Source organism: Panthera pardus, unplaced genomic scaffold, assembly GCF_024362965.1.
Source record: "Panthera pardus isolate Hobbes unplaced genomic scaffold, ASM2436296v1 HiC_scaffold_12, whole genome shotgun sequence".
NCBI lineage: Eukaryota > Metazoa > Chordata > Mammalia > Carnivora > Felidae > Panthera > Panthera pardus.
The window spans coordinates 97705203-97723684 of record NW_026526677.1 but is presented as its reverse complement, the minus strand read 5'-3'; the positions used below and the strand labels follow the sequence as shown (position 1 = coordinate 97723684).

The 18482-nt window shown below is 49.8% G+C and overlaps 3 long non-coding RNA genes across 3 annotated transcripts; 2 read left to right on the top strand and 1 right to left on the bottom strand.

The window, feature by feature from the left end:
• Positions 1 to 3771: 3771 nt before the first annotated feature.
• Positions 3772 to 11537, top strand: LOC109278510 (uncharacterized). Its single transcript, XR_002085697.2, has 3 exons — positions 3772 to 3977; positions 9925 to 10102; positions 11439 to 11537. It is a non-coding gene; the product is annotated as an uncharacterized LOC109278510 (long non-coding RNA).
• A 4173-nt stretch (positions 11538 to 15710) lies between these two features.
• Positions 15711 to 16632, bottom strand: LOC109278509 (uncharacterized). Its single transcript, XR_002085696.2, has 2 exons — positions 16305 to 16632; positions 15711 to 15991 (listed from the first exon to the last, which is right to left on the bottom strand). It is a non-coding gene; the product is annotated as an uncharacterized LOC109278509 (long non-coding RNA).
• Positions 16633 to 16825: 193 nt separating this feature from the next.
• On the top strand, positions 16826 to 18166 carry LOC109278508 (uncharacterized). The gene is made up of 2 exons (XR_002085695.2): positions 16826 to 17343; positions 17573 to 18166. It is a non-coding gene; the product is annotated as an uncharacterized LOC109278508 (long non-coding RNA).
• Positions 18167 to 18482: the final 316 nt, after the last annotated feature.

Here is an 18482-nt window from a genome sequence, read left to right as displayed (position 1 = left end):
GCAGCTCCACCCTGCACGTTGTCTTGTTAATCAGGCCCTAAGAGAAAGACCCAGAAAGACAGAAAGGAGGGTAAAGATACTCTCCCATCGCCTTTGAGCCCCTTCCTGGAGGACCTGAGAGCATCCGTCCTCGTTTCCCGGGCTGAGTCTCCACGTCTCGGGAGCAGGACCCGCGCATTCCTTGATAAATAACGCATCTAATCCCAGTTTTTCAGGAGCTCACCTGGTCCAGACTTCACGATAGGGACTTCTCTTCCTCCTCCTCCCACCTGAACATGCAAACACCCCATCTCCCCAGAGGGTAGAGAGGCCAGAACAAACTTCTGGGAGTGTGTGGACAGAGACACGAAAACAAACTTGGCCCCTGGCAATTTTCCTGTCTGGGTTTTATAAACCAGTGCAGTTTCTGAGTGAAATCGGATCCATGTGGGTCCTGATTCATTTGTGCTCTGGGAAAGTGTTTGTGCATGAGAGAGGAGATCCCAGGGGCCCCTTTCAGCTGATTTAACAAATCCCTTTCAAGCTTTTATTTTTTCATTAGGAAGCAGAAGTTGCTTGTTCCCAAACCACACACGCACACAAAGGCACATATACCCACACCTCACTGGTTTCAAATGCTGTACCTCTCCAGGCCCTTCAGCCTGGAATGTCCCCATGAACCAAGAGTTAGGAGACACTTTTCCATCTCCCCCACTTAGCACCTGCTGAGAAAGGGCCCAAGAAAGAAGTCTAGGAAGAACTTGCAGGAACTGGGTGGAAGGGAGGAGGGTGCCCTCCTGCCCTGGGAAGCCGGTGCCCTTGCAGCCTCCTGTGTCAGAAGGACAGTGGTGGCTCCAGACCCACCTTTCTCCCGTCTGGGTTCAACTTCAGTTCGGTGGGAGGGTCTTGGGCTAAGAACAAAGACCCAAAGGGGATGGGGACGGCCTGAGCCATGCCATTGGTTTCCCATTGTCTCTGCTGGGCAGGACCTTCCAGAAGCACCCACAGCAGCCCTTCACCCACAACACCAGACACAGACTCCAAGGTAAATGGAGGAGAAATGGAGTCCAGGGAGAGCTCAGCTGTGGTCCCAGCTCCCCGGTTACTGGCTTTGTGAACGTGGCCACGTCACTGAACCACTGAGCCTCATTGCCCTGCCTCTGCAACATCTATAATCTGATTACCTTCCAGAAACCAATGAGGATGGGCACGAAGGTACTTTGTAAACTGCCAGGTCCTATGGAAAGGTGAGGTGTTGGAAGTACCTATCTTGGGAGGTGTCAGTTAACAGTCCTATTTGTAAATGTTCTCAGGACAAGGGCTAGGGTGACTTCTTCAGTCACTGTGTCATAAGTGCCCGGAAAGTCCTTCCTAGCATCCACTTGAGTTGCTTCTGAAGCATCTCACATCTCACGTCATCAGGGGACCTGAGCATGCTGTCCCGTGACAAGTTGTCCCGACTGTCTGTGTGCATGAACTGTGCACATGTCCCCCAGTGGGAGAGGGAGCGTGGCCGGGACGGGAGGAGGGCGGGACTCTGGTAGGGTCTCCCCTCTGAGGCCTGGCCCGCAGGGAGCAGCACAGCACCTCCGTTGCCTAACGAGCCACAGAGCAAGGTCTCTCTCCTTCCTTCCTCAGAAGGAAAGTCACCTGAGCAGCTTTGGCCGGTTTTCAAATCAGTGGGTGTGAAAACGCACCCAGATCTCAGGTTATGAAGTGGGTCATTTTCATCTGTGCAATTTGTACCCACTGACCTTGTAGCCTCCCCGAAGATGGGGTACCTTCTCACCTCCTCCCTCCAACCTAATCTGCATCTGATTTGCTGGCGGATCTCAGACTCATCTGCACCTTTTGGAGCCATTTCCTTCCACTTAGGAGTAAATGGTGGGGCCAGGGAGCACGCTGATGGGAATGGCACTCACCCAGGGGTGGCCCTTCTTTCTCTTGTGCCCTTCTAGGACCTTGCCTGGCACACAGGGAGGCCCCAGTGCACCGAGCTTTGCAGCCTGCCTCTGTCTGCACCCACAATGCAATCACACAACCTGTGAGCATAAAAACGGGTTTTCTCTTCTAATGACTCCCTTAACTGAGCTGGTGGCTGCCCTCCCTCCGGGCCCCGTGGGTAAGAGCACGGGAGAAAGACGGCCCCTCGCCTCCGCATCCCTCGGCCCCTCCTCCCCTCCGTCTCTTGGAAGCAGAGGTGCACAGATGGACACATTCCTTGAATGGGCCCAGCGCGGGGAAGAGGGGAGAGTACGCTGAGCGACAGGAGGTGGGATACACAGTCCCCACGGGGCTCCCCCCTCCTGCCAGCCCCATCTCGGTTCCATTAACCTTGCTCCGCATGTGCTGTGTTAATGGGCTGGGAAGGACGGATCACCCTGCTCGCCTACAGAAAGGAGCAGCTGCTACATGTTGCCAACCTCAACGGCGGCTGGGAGGGCGGGACTCAGGGCCCAGGCGGCCCCGGCTTGTGACCTGGCTCCCCGCTGCACCCCTCACCCCTGCCCCAGGGCGATGGGAAGGGTGAAGGGCAGCCTGATGCTGACAGGCCTGGAGGAAAAGTCCTCCCTTGATCCTCGGAGCCCCTCCTCAACAGCTAGGGAGACTCCATAATGTCAACTTCCTAAGTGCAGTAAAAGGGTCTTTGACTAAGCGTCCCTTCTATTAACTCTTCCACTTGTGCCCCGTGGGCCTCGTAATTCACTCATAGGCTTGCGAGGAAGAGGAAGCCGTGAGGCAGGTTTCACGGAAGCAGGAGGAAAAGCAATGTGGCAAGTTGAATGTCACAGGCTCGAGTGGTGCAGAGACCCAGCACTGGTGATGCCTCCATGGCTGAGGATGGGCACGAAGGTACTTTGCAAACTGCCAGGTCCTATGGAAAGGTGAGGTGTTGGAAGTACCTGTCTTGGGAGGAGTCAGTTCTATTTGTAAATGTTCTCGGGGAAAGGCAAAGGTGGCTAGAAATCTCCCAGAGATTTCTCCTTGCCACACTTCACAGTGCTATCCCCGAGCAGGGCTAGACCCAGTCTTGTGAATCGAGGCAGGATCGCAGCGTCAATGGACAAGGAAAGAATAAAGCCATGGGCATGGGAGGGAGAAGTGAGAAGCCACAGAAGAGAAGGCAGATGAGTCCTTTTGGTGGTAGAGTCTGGAAAGAAGAGAAGTGCTGGCCTTTGGGGGGCCTTGGGGAACCACCCTGGACCCCCCCCCCCATGTCACCTCGTCTTCCTGCCTAAGCCTCATGCCGCAGCTCCTGTCCTGGAATGTTGTCCTGAATATCTTTGCAGTAAATCTCCATGTTCTGGACAGACTCTAGATAAGCTGGGGGAAATAGCCCAGAGTTTCCCCATTTTACCTGATTAAAAATCACATGGGCAGTTTGTTAAACCTACAGATTCCTGGGTTCTTTCCCAGACCAAAGAGCGGGATCTCCAGGATGGATCGGTACGTGCACTTTTTACCAACACCCAGAGTGGGTCTTACAGCAAGTTTGGGAAACAATGGCTTACTCTCGTCCCCCTTAATTCATCCATGAAAGACGGCTGAGTTAAGTGAGCACAGCCACATTGCTTAAAAAAAGAGGGGGAAATGCCCATCTGGGGGTGCAGCCGGGCAAAAAAGGAGACTGCACAAATTTCTTAGCCCTTCTTTTCCTCCCTAGCCCCAAGGCAGGATATTCTAACAGTTGGAGCAGTTTCCCTGAGGATGGATGTGATATCCGGGCCCCTTCCAGGAGCATGAATTAACTGCTGCTGGGTTACCATCTTCAGGGGTAGGAAAGAGGAAAATTCCAGTTCTAGAATTTTCTAAGTCCAATCGTCACTACATATTCATTTTCCTCCGCCTCTGTGGTAATAGAATTTTTAGCTGAACAACATAACAGCCGGAATTCCAGCCTCCCTTTCAGCTTTATGTGGCCACACAACGAAACCGTGGCCAAAGGGATGTGCGTAAAAGTAATGTAGGCAACTTATGGATCAAGGCTGGTAGAAAAGGTACATACCCTGCCCTCCCCTTTCTCCCTTCTGAGGCAGAGCTGGGGCGGGGGGGGGGGGTAGGGCAGGGGGCACTTTGGCCCACGTGAAGAGGGGTATAGGAAGTGCCTCCTCTTCCAGGGAAGGTCAGCCTTTTGGTCCTGGTTGGGCGTTCAGCTGATTGAATGAGGCCCACCCACAATAGGAAGAGCAATCTGCTTTCCTCATTCTACCAATGTAAATGCTAAACTCCCCTAAAAGCACAGAAATACTCAGAATAACATTTGACCAAATATTTAGGCACCCCTTGGCCCAGTCAAGTTGATGCATAAGATTAACTGTCACCAAGGGCAATGCTGGGGATGCCAGAGCAGCAAAATCAAAAGGGCCTGGCTTTCTCTACCAGCCCTGTGGTAGGAGAGAGAAAGAAACTATTTGGTATAAGCCACTATTATTTTGGATTTTGGTACAACATTACTGCAGCTGATCTGTATCTTAACTATAGGATCCTAGGGTAACTTTCACCCAAGAGATATGTTCACCCCAGCTGTCCCACTTTATGGCAGGGCTCAACCGCCCCTAGAAGGTTCCCCCACATCCCTCCTGTCCATCACATAGGTCCTTGTTCCCAGAGATGGGACATAGGTCCTACGGTTCATAGGTCCTTGTTCCCAGAGATGGGACATCAGAAGAAGGACTTGTTTCCTGTGGGTATATTCAGTGGCATCCCTAACACATTCCACACTGAGAGTGGATTTTTAATTTTTTTTTAATGTTTGCTTATTTTTGAGAGACAGAGCATGAGCAGGGGAGGGGCAGAGAGAGAGGGAGACACAGAATCTGAAGCAGGCTCCAGGCTCTGAGCTGTCAGCACAGAGCCCGACACGGGGCTCGAACTCACAGACCGTGAGATCATGACCTGAGCCGAATTCGGACGCTTAACCGACTGAGCCACTCAGGCGCCCCTCAGAGTGGATTTTTTTTAAAAAACCTTTTCTATATTCAACAAAGTTATTTGCAGTAATAATCATGAAATGAAACAAATAATAATAAAGTACAGAAAAGAAACACAGAGAGTAAAAATGTTCTTATATTGAACTATATATATACAATCAGTCCAATAAAAAAATAATAATATTTTAGGTAAATAATTTTCTAGTAATTAATAAGTGAATTTTAATAAAACCCAAACATTTGCAAATGGCTCAATTTAGGCCATACTATAGCGTACCAATGATGTTATATTTTATCTTTCGGAATCATTCTTTACCTTTAAAACAATTAACAATTAATTTTTTTTAAAGAATAATACATTTTAATTTTAAAGATATTATTTAAATTAAGCAAAATATTTCATATATTTAAAAAAAAAGCATTGCTAAAAGGATCTAGGCCTTTTTTGTCATTGGCATCATCATTGGCTGCTGCAGTGTTGTATTCAACCAACAAGTGTCTGTCAAGATATTGGTCCTGTGCCCAGTGTCATTCTAGGCACGGACAATCAGCAGTGAACAGAACAGAGATCCCTGCCTTCCTGGAGCTCGGTCGTAATGGGAGAGACGTAGGCAAACAGGGGAGTGAAAACTGCTAGGAGGAAAACTAAGTCAGAGTCAGAAGGTGGATGGTGACAGGGGTGCTGTTCCTACAGGGGTCCGGGAAGTTCTCCGTGAGGAGGGCTGTAGGAGCCTTGGACCCCATTTCCTACCTCCCTAGCTCAGGGCGTCAGGCTCCCTGGAATCCAAGCCCACAGGCCCTGAGCTGAGCACCTGTTACTAGGCAGGTGTTGATTCTCCCTCCAAGTGCAACCAGAATGTCACAGGAAGTTAACAGGTGGTCCCATTGATCTCAGTGCTCCAAGCCCCCAGCCGCGTGGTGTCGGGAAGGCTGGTCTTTTAGGGAGTCATGGCTATATATAGTCTTGAGACTTTTCAGGGAAGTCCCAGGTGGGCACAGGGCCACTCTAGCCTTGTTCTCTGCACCTACCACCCAAGGCCCAGGGCCCGCAGCATCCCTGAGGCATCACTTCTAGGACTCCATTCTATTGCTAGTATCTTGCCACCACCAAGTCCGCTGTTACTGTCGTGAAGCCGTAAGTCAGAGACTAGGAACGCGGCCCATGATTTTGCCAACACCGGGGAAGCCGAAACTCGGTACCGTCGCTCTTGCAAAGTGAAAAGGGAGTACCACAAAGAGTAACACAGCACAAAGCTGTGCATGGAGAGTAACACAAACAGCACAAAGAGTAACACAAAGTTGGTTCCTAAAATGTTATCCAGTTAGTCAAGCAGCAATCCCTCTCCCCTGGACAGAGTCAGGGGAAGGCCTCCACCATGGCCCCCCATCCCTGGTGGCCATGGCAGGGCTTTCCCAGGCCAGAACAGGCGCTGCTCCAATGAATCACCCCCTGCTCCTACCCCAATGGCAGCTCTGACTTTGCAAACAAGAATAATATATCTGATCACTCAGTCGAGGGATGGCACACGGATTGAGTGGCACAAGCATTTCTGAGGTGAGTTCGTTCTGAGTGCCCCCCGTCATTCTCTCGGGTGATCTGCTTTCCTTTGGGTGTCATCCCTCCCAGTGCTCCCTCTAGCCCCCCATCCATCCGACATGTTTGTGTCCATGCTCCAAGAGTCGACAAGGTTTGTCTCTTAATCCTATCTTTTGTATGAGAAAGAAGGGAAAATAAGAGAACGTATGTATCTATCAGCTTCGGATTCCAAAAGAAACACAGGGCAGATAAACCAGAAAATAATGAGGTTGGTTATCTACAAGAAGTAGGAAGGAATGGGGCTACAGATGGAACATGTGTGTCTACTCAGAGGTTGACTTCATATGTTGAAACCTAATCCCCAGTGGGATGGTATTGGGAGGTGGGGCCTTTGGGAGGTGATGAGGCAATCAGGGCGGAGCCCTCATGAAGGGGACTACACAGCCAAAAGGACCCACAGCTTATGAAGCTTAGTAAGCAGGCTCTCACCAGACACCAAAACCTATCGGTGCCTTGACCTTGGACTTCCAGCCTCCAGTACTGCGAGAAATGAAGTTCTATTGTTTCTAAGCCCCCTGGTTATAGCAGCCTGAGCAGACTGAGACAGATCAGGTGGAAGCGTTATGGGAAGAAGTGGTACTTCTCTGAGTGTATCTTTAAAAAAAAATTTTTTTTTAATGTTTATTTAGTTTTGAGAGCGAGAGAGAGAGAGAGCAAGGGAGGGGTAGAGAGAGAGAGAGAGAGGGAGACACAGACTCTGAAGCAGGCTCCAGGTTCTGAGCGGTCAGCATAGAGCCTGACAGAGCCTGATGCGGGGCTCAAACCCACAGAGCACGAGATCATGACCTGAGCCGAAGTTGGACACTTAACCGACCGAGGCCCCCAGGCGCCCCGAGTGTATCTTTTTTAAAAAAATAGTTTGGGGCACCTGGGGGCTCAGTCAGTTGAGCGTCTGACTTCGGCTCAGGTCATGATCTCAGGTACATGAGTTCGAGCCCCGCGTCGGGCTCTGTGCTGATGGCTTAAAGCCTGGAACCTGCTTCGGATTCTGTGTCTCCCTCTCTCTCTGCCCCTCCCCCACTTGTGCTCTGACTCTCTCTCTCTCTCTCAAGAATAAATAGACATTAAGAGAATAATAAAATAAAAATAATTTTGACTTTTGTAACCATGTCAATAATCTACAAATTCCAAAAATGAATTAAAATTCATACAGATGGGAAGAAAGCAAAGAGTGAAACCAGTGAGCCTAATTATATTTCAGGTGAGAATCATAGCCGCACTGAAGGGGGAGGAAAGAGAAAAGAACTAATCCAAGTAACTTATGAAAATAGTTTTTCACTATTTACCCTTAACCTGGGGCAGGATAGAGTATGTGTGTGTGTTGGGGATGGCAGAGGAGGGGAGCAGGGGAACAAGCACAGACAAATCCCAAGTTCTTTAGAGATTAGTTTACTGTAGTGGAATGAACTGCATGTTTCTCACTAAGGAAAAAAAGCTATACAAATATAAAAGTGGGAAGGCAAGAAGAACCCTGTGTGAAGAGACTTGAATTATAATTCAAGTATTGGTGTGACCTTGTGATTTTACAAATGTGTGCATGTGTATGAATGTTTACATGCATGTGCATAATCCAGGCAGGTGCATATGTGTATGCATATTTGTGTGTGTATTTGTATATTCGTGCACATATTTCCTAGCTCAACCACTGAAAGGGCCAAGAAACAAAGATACCCCGGCAGCAATGAGCACACCCAGCCCCCAGATCTTGGTCTCTAATACCATTTTCCCTCTAAAAGGAGCCAGGACTTCTCAGAGAAGTGGCTGATTCTAGGACTAGAGCAGAGTAAGGACAAGACAAGCCTAGAACATCTTATGCCACAAAGTAAGGAATTGCTCAAGAAAAAACAACAATAAAAAATGATGGGGTATGTCACAGAACAGAGGAGCCACCATGCTGGGGCTCCCACTGGCCCCAACTGGACAATTTGAACAACAACAAAATAATGGGCTAGAATAATGAATTATGAACCACCGAAAAAATGGAAATTTATGAGTCCATATCAATAATAGATATTTATTTATTTAGATGATGATGATAGATAGATAGGCGGAAGATAGATAGATAGATAGACAATAGTAGATCAGCTCTTGCTTACAGTAGAATGTTGAGGACAAACACATAAATGTAGAGAGAACATTAGAGCTGGGCGATTAGCATTTTACAACCATTGGTAAAGATGGATTGAGTCGGTCAAGAATCATTAGTAGATATTAAATCTAGGCGAAAATTCTGACAAGAAATGGTCTTCTCTTCCCAGACTGCTTACTAGCTGCAAAGGTGGGGGGAAATGATGGTAATTAATAGTGGAGAAATCAGGCAACACATGACTGGATGATCAAAACTAAGATCACCTGTGAGGAACAAATGGCTGTTATGTGCCTCCAGATGGGATACCCCAAGAAACATGCAGCATCGCGTACATTGATTTGTTCCCAAGTATGCACAACCCCAGCCTAATCAAACTGGCACACAAACACAGAATGAGAAACAGCCTATTTTTAAAATGGGGGCGGGGCACCCGGGCCGCTCAGTCGGTTGAGCGTTCAACTTCAGCTCGGGTCATGATCCCGCAGGTTGTGAGTTTGGACCCCATACGGGGTTGGGTTCGTTGCTGTCAGCCTGTCAGCCCAGAGCCGGCTTCAGATCCTCCGTCCCCGCCCCTCTGCCCCTCGCCCACGTGTGCTCTCTCAAAAAATAAATGATAATAAATAAAAATCAAAAATGGGGGCACTGTATTCTTCAAAACTGCCAATATCCTACAAGGCAAAGAAGGGCTGTGGAAAGGTTTCAGATTAAAGGAAGTGAAAGGGACGTGACAACCAAACACAATATCTGAGCCTCCCCTGGAACCTGTCCTGGAGGGGAAATGCTATTAATAGATCAAGCAAAAAAAAAAAAAAAATTCTAATCTGGGTGATGCACCAGATAATGCCCATCTATCAAGTTGGTAAGCACACTGTGGCATGTAAGAAAGTACCCCTAGCTTCAGGAAACATATACTGAAATGTTTAGGGGTATAGAGCCATAATGCATGTAACTTACCACAAATCACAAATGGTTCAGAAAAAAAATATGTATGACATATATACATATAAAACTATGTGTGCATGATATATATACATATATATATATATATAAAGAGAGAGAGAAAGTACACTGTTCTTAGAACAAAGTAAACTGTAAATAATACGGTAAATCTGGGCGAAGTGTGTGTGGCTGTTCTTTGCGCTATTTTTAGTTTTGCACCTTTTGTGAGTTTGAAATTCTTTCCAAATAAAATGCTTAAAAATACCCTTATGTTTGCCTTGCACTTGACCATTTTTTGTCATGTTCATATGCTCTGGTACTTCGGATGCTCCCAGCATCCCCCTGAGGCAGGCAGGACACGCATTGCTATTTTATTTCCCATTTTTCAGATGAGGAAGTGAAGGCACCGGGCCGCTGAGCGTCTCGCCAAGTATTCCTTCCGGTGCAACGGGGGCTCGGCCCCTCCCCTCCAGGTGTCCAGCGCAGGCTTCCTCCTGTGACAACCACGCGCATTTCTCCCATCCTATCGCGATCCGTTACGGTTCCTGCTACTGATCACTCTGGGAGGTAATGAGTTTCATAATTCTGTTTCCCTGAGTTTATTACTCAGGCCTTTGAAACCCAAGGCGGGAGTCTGTTTCTTCAGTGATCCCCTGGCCCCCTGTGTCCCCTCCGCTGGCATTACAGGGGCCCCTCGTGTGTTCTCCCCGGTGCTGGACACACACTGACTTCAGAACGGGTTGCACGTATTGTCGCCACTTCCGATTTGTTTCTGTTTGTCTCCCTAAAGGGCAGGGACCACGTATTGTACCTCTGACCCTCAGCCCCAAGCTCTGTGCCTGGCTCTGAATGCTTGACGAATAAATGGCTGTGGGGCTGAATGAAACCTTCTCTTATTTGACCTAAACTCACCTCAATCAAGTCTCAAAGTGAGCCTTTCATCATGGAATTGGAATTAAGTAGGATTAAAGTTAACACTGTCCTGGCTGGCACACCTCTCCGGCTCCTTCTCTCTTGTTGTTGTTGTCTTTTTGTTCATAAATGTTTATTGACTTATGTTGAGAGACAGAGACAGAGAGTGCCTGAGGGGTGGGGAGGGGCAGAAAGAGAGGGGGAGGGAGAGAGAATCCCAAGCAGCCTCCACACCCAGCGTGGTGCCCAAAGCGGGGCTTGATCCCGTGACCCTGGGATCATGACCTGAGCAGAAATCAGGAGTCAGAGGCTTAACCGACTGAGCCCCCCAGGCCCCCTGGCCCCTTCTCTTTCTTGCAGGGGGTAGCAGATTAAGGGTGAATCCAGGTCATATGGAAGCAGGTGGGGGGTTTTCCCTACTACGGGAAGGAAGAGCTTCCTAGTGAAAGTGGTCCAGAGGGGGGTGGGAAGCAACAAGGTTAGGGGATGGAGTAGACAGAAGAGTTGAGGTCTGAGGCCGGTGAATAGGAACTTACTACTGAGTCCCAGGCTCCACGTCAGCAGGAGGTTCAGCCCTCAGGGAAATGGGAATTTTGGTGGACCAACCTTCAACGCAGTCTAAGTGACCACCTCCCCTATGTAAGTAGCCCAGAAAATAACTAAGGAAGGGAGCCTGCACACCCATCTCAGGGAACCAGACTGATAGCTGCCTTCCTGAGTCATCGCCCTCGGGGGACTGGGGGCTATGATCTTCCCAGCTCAGCTCCGTACAGAGCGTGAGAAGGTAGAACCTCCAAAGAAACCCCTGGATTTGAGACAAGGCTGAAATCTTATTTGAAGGGATTTGCTTTCGATTTCCTTTTTTTAAATGCATTTTTAATAACAAGCCTGTTCAATCAAAAGGGGGTATTGGACTGCTCGGAAGAGCAGCGGGATCTCCGTCAGTGTAATTTGGATCCTTTCCTAAACCCACTTCCTTTGATTCTGCCAGCTCAGATCTGTCTTCAGTCGGGAACTCACAAAGCCTTGTTGTCAGTGGTGTGGAAGAAATTCAGTTAGAAGCGTCCCCAAGTACACCCCTGGACGCATCCTTGGCGGGCAAGAGGGTGAGTTCCCTTTCGCCGGGTACCAACGAGCGACATCACACAGATACTTTAAATGTTAGAGCGGGACCCTGGGTGGTATGGGCCCAGCCTCTCATGGCACTGACACCCGCAAGGCTAACCTCCTGAGCCCCCCATGAGGATAGACAGGTTCCGGCTCCTGTGGCTGACCTGTCCTTCCTCTTACGGAACAGGAGGCTGGACAGGCGGCCATGACCCTGGGGCATGGCACCAACACGCCTTGTTTTCTGGACCATGGAAGAAACAATGAGCACTCAGATCTGATAGGCAAGTCTGGGGATTCTTGGGTTAAAACTCCCAAGGAAACCGGGGAGACGATCGGTACTGTTAACCGCTGGGGTTGGGCTGCTCCAAGCCGGTCTTGGCTGGGCCATGGAAGTCAGTCTAAGGTCAGAGGGCTGGGGGCCCTGGACCTCAAACCGATCTGAGTTAGTCACAGTGGTGTTGCATAGATTCTTCCAGTTCAGAAGAGGGGGGTGTGATCTAAGCCTCTGTGCCCGGCAGCAGTGCCCATGTGGCAGAGTGGACACACCGCCAGGGGAAGGAGGTGGCCATGGAGCCCCACGGCACAAAGCGAGGCTGCGCGGCTTGGGAGAATTTGACCAGGGCAGGAGCCTGGGTATCAGAGCTGGCCATGGCGGGTGCCCCTAAAGCCAGGGTAGAAGATGAGGCCGGAGTCATACCCAGATTGAGCCAAGTCAGCCTCCTCCCTCATCGGTACAAACATGGGGCATGTTCTTTTCAATGTTTTCCTAGAAATGTTCCAATCCTAGAAGGGTACAGATAATCTGGCAATCATATAGACCTTCTCCAGTCCGGGGACAAGGACAGAGTGAGGACCTAATCTCAATTCAATGTGTTCTGAACGCAGTACCCAGAAGGATCCTGTAAGAGCTCTCCCCTGTCAAACCTCCCTTGCAGTGGCTGCAAAGCCCAGGGTGTTGTGGTTGCCTGTTAGTTTTCAGACAGCATCCTCTATGGTTCCCCCCACTTTGTGGCCCCGTTCTGGCCAAGCAGGCCTTCTCCCTATTTCCCTGGCTCACCAGGCCTGCGGGTACATGCTTGGTGTTCTCTCTGTCTGGGTCTGCCTCTCCCAGATATCCCCAGGGCTCTGGCTCTCTCCTGCAGTTCTCTACTGAAGCATCATCTTCTCAGAAGGGCCTGCCCTGACCACCCTATTTTAAATGACAACACCCCCTGGGGCGCCTGGGTGGCTCAGTCGGTTAAGCGTCCGACTTCGGCTCAGGTCATGATCTCACGTTCCGTGAGTTCGAGCCCCGCGTCGGGCTCTGTGCTGACGGCTCGGAGCCTGGAGCCTGTTTCAGATTCTGTGTCTCCCTCTCTCTGACCCTCCCCCGTTCATGCTCTGTCTCTCTCTGTCTCAAAAATAAATAAACGTTAAAAAAATTTAAATAAATAAATAAATAAATAAATAAATAACAACACCCCACACTCCCTATGCCCCTCCCCTAGTGTAGACCTTATTTACCATCTGATGCACTTGGTGCTTAAATGATCTGCTTATTATTGGGCTCCCCGACCAGAAAATGGAGCTCCGTTGGGTTGGAATTTATGTCTGTTTTGCTCACCACTCACTCATGAGGACCCAGAATAGTGCCCGGCACAGAGTAAGTGCTCTAAAAGATCCGGGGAGTGCGTGAAGGTGAAATCGGTTAAGATTCCTGGCTCCTGGCTTGACCAGCCATGTCGGCCTGGGCCCCCTACCTGACCACCTTCTAAAAGGGTTCCTCTCCCCAGGCCCCAGATTTGCTTAGCTCGGCTCCTGGTCCCCCACTCCCCTGCCTGCCTTCTGCCCTCTCCCACCACCCAGCTCAGTCCTGTCCCATCCCCACCACGAGAGAGGTGCCTAACCTCAGCATTTCCCTGTTTCCCACAGCACGGGATCCACTTGTCTTTATAACAACCTTCTTTGATTGGGAGACTTTTAATTAGCAACCCAGTCCCTCACTGCCTCTCTCTTTCGGGCAAAGCAATTGACAATATCTTTAAAATATATATATATATATATATGTGTGTGTGTGTGTGTGTGTGTGTTGTGTATACCCCGAACCATTATACTCAGGCAAATAAGCCATCAATTTGGTCACAACAGGTGGTCCTCTAGCTATAGGGGAAGTTACAAGCCTTCCCAGTACAAGCCTGCCTGCCTGGTAACCCTCAGCCATGGGCAAACCCGGCCAAAGCCTCCTCCCCACTGATCATCAGCGAGCCAACAGGGAGAAGAGCCCCTCTTCGGGCCCCTTCCCTAAATCAAAGGAACGTATGCTTTCGGAATCATAAAGTACGGGAAGGCCCCAAAGAGAAATTCAATAGACACGTGTCCCATTTTGCCAGGGCAATTCTTTCAAGGCTCGCCGATGTTGACATCCAGAGCTTGTGTCTCAACAGCCCCACACAGACTCCAGGATTTCTCAAAGCAATAGAGCAAAACAGAAACACCAGCCATCTGTCTCTTGAAATTTCCTAGGAGGGGCAACCCGTAGCTGGGAAGACACTCGAAGGCAGTTTTCAAGTCTGAGACGCATCACCCTGAGTTATGGGAGCAGAACTTTCGGGAGGCCTTCTCTCCAATGGTATGAACGTGAAGCAGGCATATTTCGCACCCACGGCCACGGCCATGGCCCCTCTACCGCCAGTGGCCACAGCTGTGGGGGGGACCCCGCAGGAGCCAAACAGCCTGCAAGAACGCTGACTCGGGAGAGCGAACCCTGGCCCAGCAACATCCCCAGTCATTCCGGGCCAAATTCAGTTGAAATGAGACACTTTTCAAAAACGATTTCTAGGTAAGTGGTGGAGAAAATAGGATCACCCCGAACACGCGGAGCAAAGAAAGGAGCAGCCCCGTAAGTGTAGAGATGGGTCCTCCGCCTTCAGGCAGGGTGAGCCCAGACGCGCCTTCACGCAGAGGCATCGGCTGGGACAATGACTTGTGTGGGTTGTCATGACAATGAAATTGAAACTGGGATAAACAATAGCCACTCCGCCAGCCGCCTAACCTCTGAGCCGACCTGTCATTACAACAGCAGCTGCCTGGGCCTCAAGCAGACGTCAGGAGATGAGCATCCCTGGGGCAGGCTTTCCTAACAGGTGGCCAAACGTGAGGCTGGAAATCAACTGGGCCCTTTTGCTCATTCTTGAGCTACGCTAGGGAATCCAGCAGCCTCCTGTAAAAGGTCCCCGGAGCCTGTAGAGGGACCACAGAGCCCAGAAAGTTCATGCAATGGGCCCACAGACCCACAGCATGCCAGCAGAAAAGGCTAAGAAATGGTACCTCATCCTAAGTGCAAAACCTCAGAAACCAGTGTTTCCTGGGAGTGGCATTTCTAAAGGCTACTTTCGGCAAAAGCTTCCCGGCATTCCTCACCAAATGGACCGATGCAAAATTGAATTATTGTCTCTGATAGAACTTGAAAATCCCTTTGTACTTCCAAGGCAAATGCAAATGCACAGTCCTGTGGCACCTCTGTCCCACCCTCCCCACCTCCTCTGCTCGCCTCAGACTCCAGCCTAAGCCCCCACCGCATCTGCAGGAGCCGAGCACCAGGAAACAGAATCAAATATGCCCCATAGGGCTCAACTTGGCTTTAAAAAATGGTATTATTTATATTTAATAGCAGCTTCAGAAAAAGCTGCAAATCCTAGGGCATGGCAGAAATGTAAATGCTAACTGATTGTTATTCTTACGGAAACTTAGAATTCAAAAGTTTAATCAACCTCGTTAGCATAATTTGGGTGACTTCAGTCCATAACCTTACCCTGGAGTTGATTATTTATGGCGCCCTGAACAGAAGTCGAAAATTAACTTTGATTTAATGTAACAATTCCATCCCCAGTATAATTCATAATGCAGATACGTTTGTCAAAAATAAATCACGTTGCTTCGCCCATCTCAGAACAGGAAACCCAGAAAGGAATAGAAACAGAATCCCTAATCTTTGGTTTCTGTAGTCGTTCTGGCTCTCCCTTCCCCTGCTCAAGTCTGTGCCTGCCCAGGGACAGGCTTTGGAGGAGGCTGAGAGCATCCGTGTGCAGAGAAATCTATGGATCAAGACAGACGGGCCCGGGGGGGAGGGGGGTGTGGGGATCTCTCGGGGTGGGTATCTTGCTTCTCTTGAGGGTTTTACCCGAGTAAGCAGCTTTTTAATAAGGCGGAATGAGAAAACATCACAGGAGGCCAGTCTGGTGAAAAGGCTGTTTGTGGAGAGCACAATCCGATGTCTTGCGTGTGTTCGAGGTGTATCTGTGTACAGTTTGCTTTCACCCGTATCACTGCCTCAGTCTTCACATTGATAGATGGGGCCGATGGCAACTGAGGCCCGAGGAACCTAAACGCCTTGTCCACATCCCGTGGCTGGTGAAAGGCGGTGCTGATCTTGGAATGCTGGTCTCCCAGCACCATCTGTCAGCAGGTGGAGAGAAAGGAGTCCAGCTAAGCAATCTGCCTCCTGGCCAAGGAAAGCAGAGTCCTTGCACACCCCATCAAGGGACAGTAGGAGACCCCGCTCCCAGAGCAGACAGGAGAAATCCTCGAGACATCACCAGCGTAATCAATTTCCAAGAACTCAGAAGTGGCATTCGTTACGCCTGCTGGAAAACCTCAGAAAATGTAGGTTTCCCACACGTTTGGCAAAAAGCACCGTATAGAACCTCCCTAGATGATGGGGGGCATAGAACTGCTGGGATTCTCTTTATCCCCCTTCGCATAAATTTACCTCTGCGATGTACCAATCTCCCTGCCAAGGAAGAAATCTCTTTCCATGGGCAGTACCAAGGAGCCAGACTGGCGTTGCTGTGTGCTAATTCTCTGTCTGGACTGCTAAAGCCACCCAGACGTGCCAAGTTTTAGCGGCAACAGGTTTGCCTGCCAAGAACCAGCGTCCCCTGCTTCCTCTCCCACCTACAGGCCGGGCAGCGCCAGCTCCCCTTTTCCATGCCAGGCGGAGCCGATGCGATCTCACAATGGGCTGCAGAGCAGGGTGCCAGCAGCCAGAGCCTTGGCCAGTGGCTGGCAAACTCAGACTGTGCCATTTGGCTCTTTGGCTTCTGCTGTGGAAAAGAACTGGCTGAGAAGAGGTAAAAGCTTTTGGCAAAATATGAAGTTTGGGTTCTTTTGGTCCCAACCCAGCGGGGATAATCATGACCTGGCATGGCTTGTGTGTGTGTGTGTGTGTGTGTGTGTGTGTGTGTCCTCATGCTTAATCGCATAGCTTTAACGGTTATAGAATTAAGATGAAACCAGGCCACCTGAAACTAACACAGCACTGTATGTTAACTAAGTGGAATTAAAATAAAAACTTAAAAAAAAAAAAAAAAAGACAAAACCAGGCCAAAAGATTCATTTTTGAAGGTGAAACAGCACCCAGGGCCTTGGGATAAATTGTGACCAGCCTTAGATTGGGTCACCATGATGTCATAATGCACACGTGGGTACATCAACCACGGGCCAATACTCTATTGTGTCCTCTATCCATGTTCTTTCAGGTGATCTTCTCAACGATATGCAATCAGTGTTTTTATCGTCTGGACTTTAAAGACGAGAAGACTGAGGTTCAGAGCCGTTGAGTAGCTTGCCCAAGGTCACACAGCCACTTAATGACCTATTCAAGGCCCGGACCCATATCCATCCAGTTTTCCTCTTTACACTTACATGTATGCAGTTGTCCCCTAACCAGACCGTAAGCTCCATGACGAAAGGGTTTGGATTCCCACGTCTGAAACGGTGCCAGCATCCAGGCGCAGAATAGGCTCTCGGTAAATATATATTAAGTACGTGCACGAATAAATGAACGAGCCCCACTGTGACTATGTCACGGAAGCAAACGGCTTCATATCCACTCCCTACCTGAAGCCCCGGAACAGAGTAGTTAAGGACGGGGCACTGGGGTGTTACGCTCCCAGGGGACAAGGGTGAGGTGAGCCTACGCTCTCTGCTCTCTGCAGGGTCCGGACGACAGAGACTGCCTGCCTTCCTGTCTTCTAGATATTTACTTCATCACACCCCAGCGCAAGCTTCCCGTCGGTCACACGTCTCCCTGATAGGCCCCTGCGCCGAAACGCCCCGTGCCCCTTGGCACCCACGATCATGACGGAGGCATCCATCCTCCATCTTGTCAAACAGCTGTCACACCTTGACAGCAGATGGCCTTGGCAATCTTGGCAATCCAGCCGGACAAGTTTCTACCTGAACTTTGGCTCAGCCAGTGCCTGGATGGAGGAGTCAGAAAGGAGACCTAGAAAGGAAAGTACCTTCTGTTTTCTCATTCCCAACCGCACAGGGCTGGGGGAAAGAGATATGCTAATGGCCGTGGGGAAACACCAGTGGGAATATGCCTGCTTTGGACAGATAGGAGCTAGGGTCCCCCACTGACCCCCTTGCCTCCAGGTATGCCTGCACACAACTCACCTGCGACAGACCTGTTCTTCCACAGCCCCCAGACAGGAAGCGCTCTGATATCATATCTATCTGCCACGTTGAGTCCCTCCCCATGGGCAACGCCACAGGGGTGGGGAAATCCAACGATCTGATGATTCTCTCCAGGGGCTCGGGATGGAGCAAGCATCCGTTCTCGGCCCAGCTTCTCAAATGTATGTGTTGTTACTGCTGCTATTTTCAAGGACCTGCTCTATTTACGCCTCGCTCCTCGTTGCTGCTCCTAGGACAAGAGAACTGAATAAATAAAGCAGGCAGGCTTAACCCCTCCCTTGGCAGGGATAGGAATTTGCCAGAGTCGAGTGGGAGCAGAAAGTCCGCAAGACACATACCTTGGGCCCACAAAATGCTTTATATTTGGCAAAGCATTTGCTCATGTAAGCCCCGCGGCTGTGAGATATGAAGTCCATGTTACAGGTACGAACACAGAGGCGAGGCCAAGGCCACGAAGGTTGCTCTA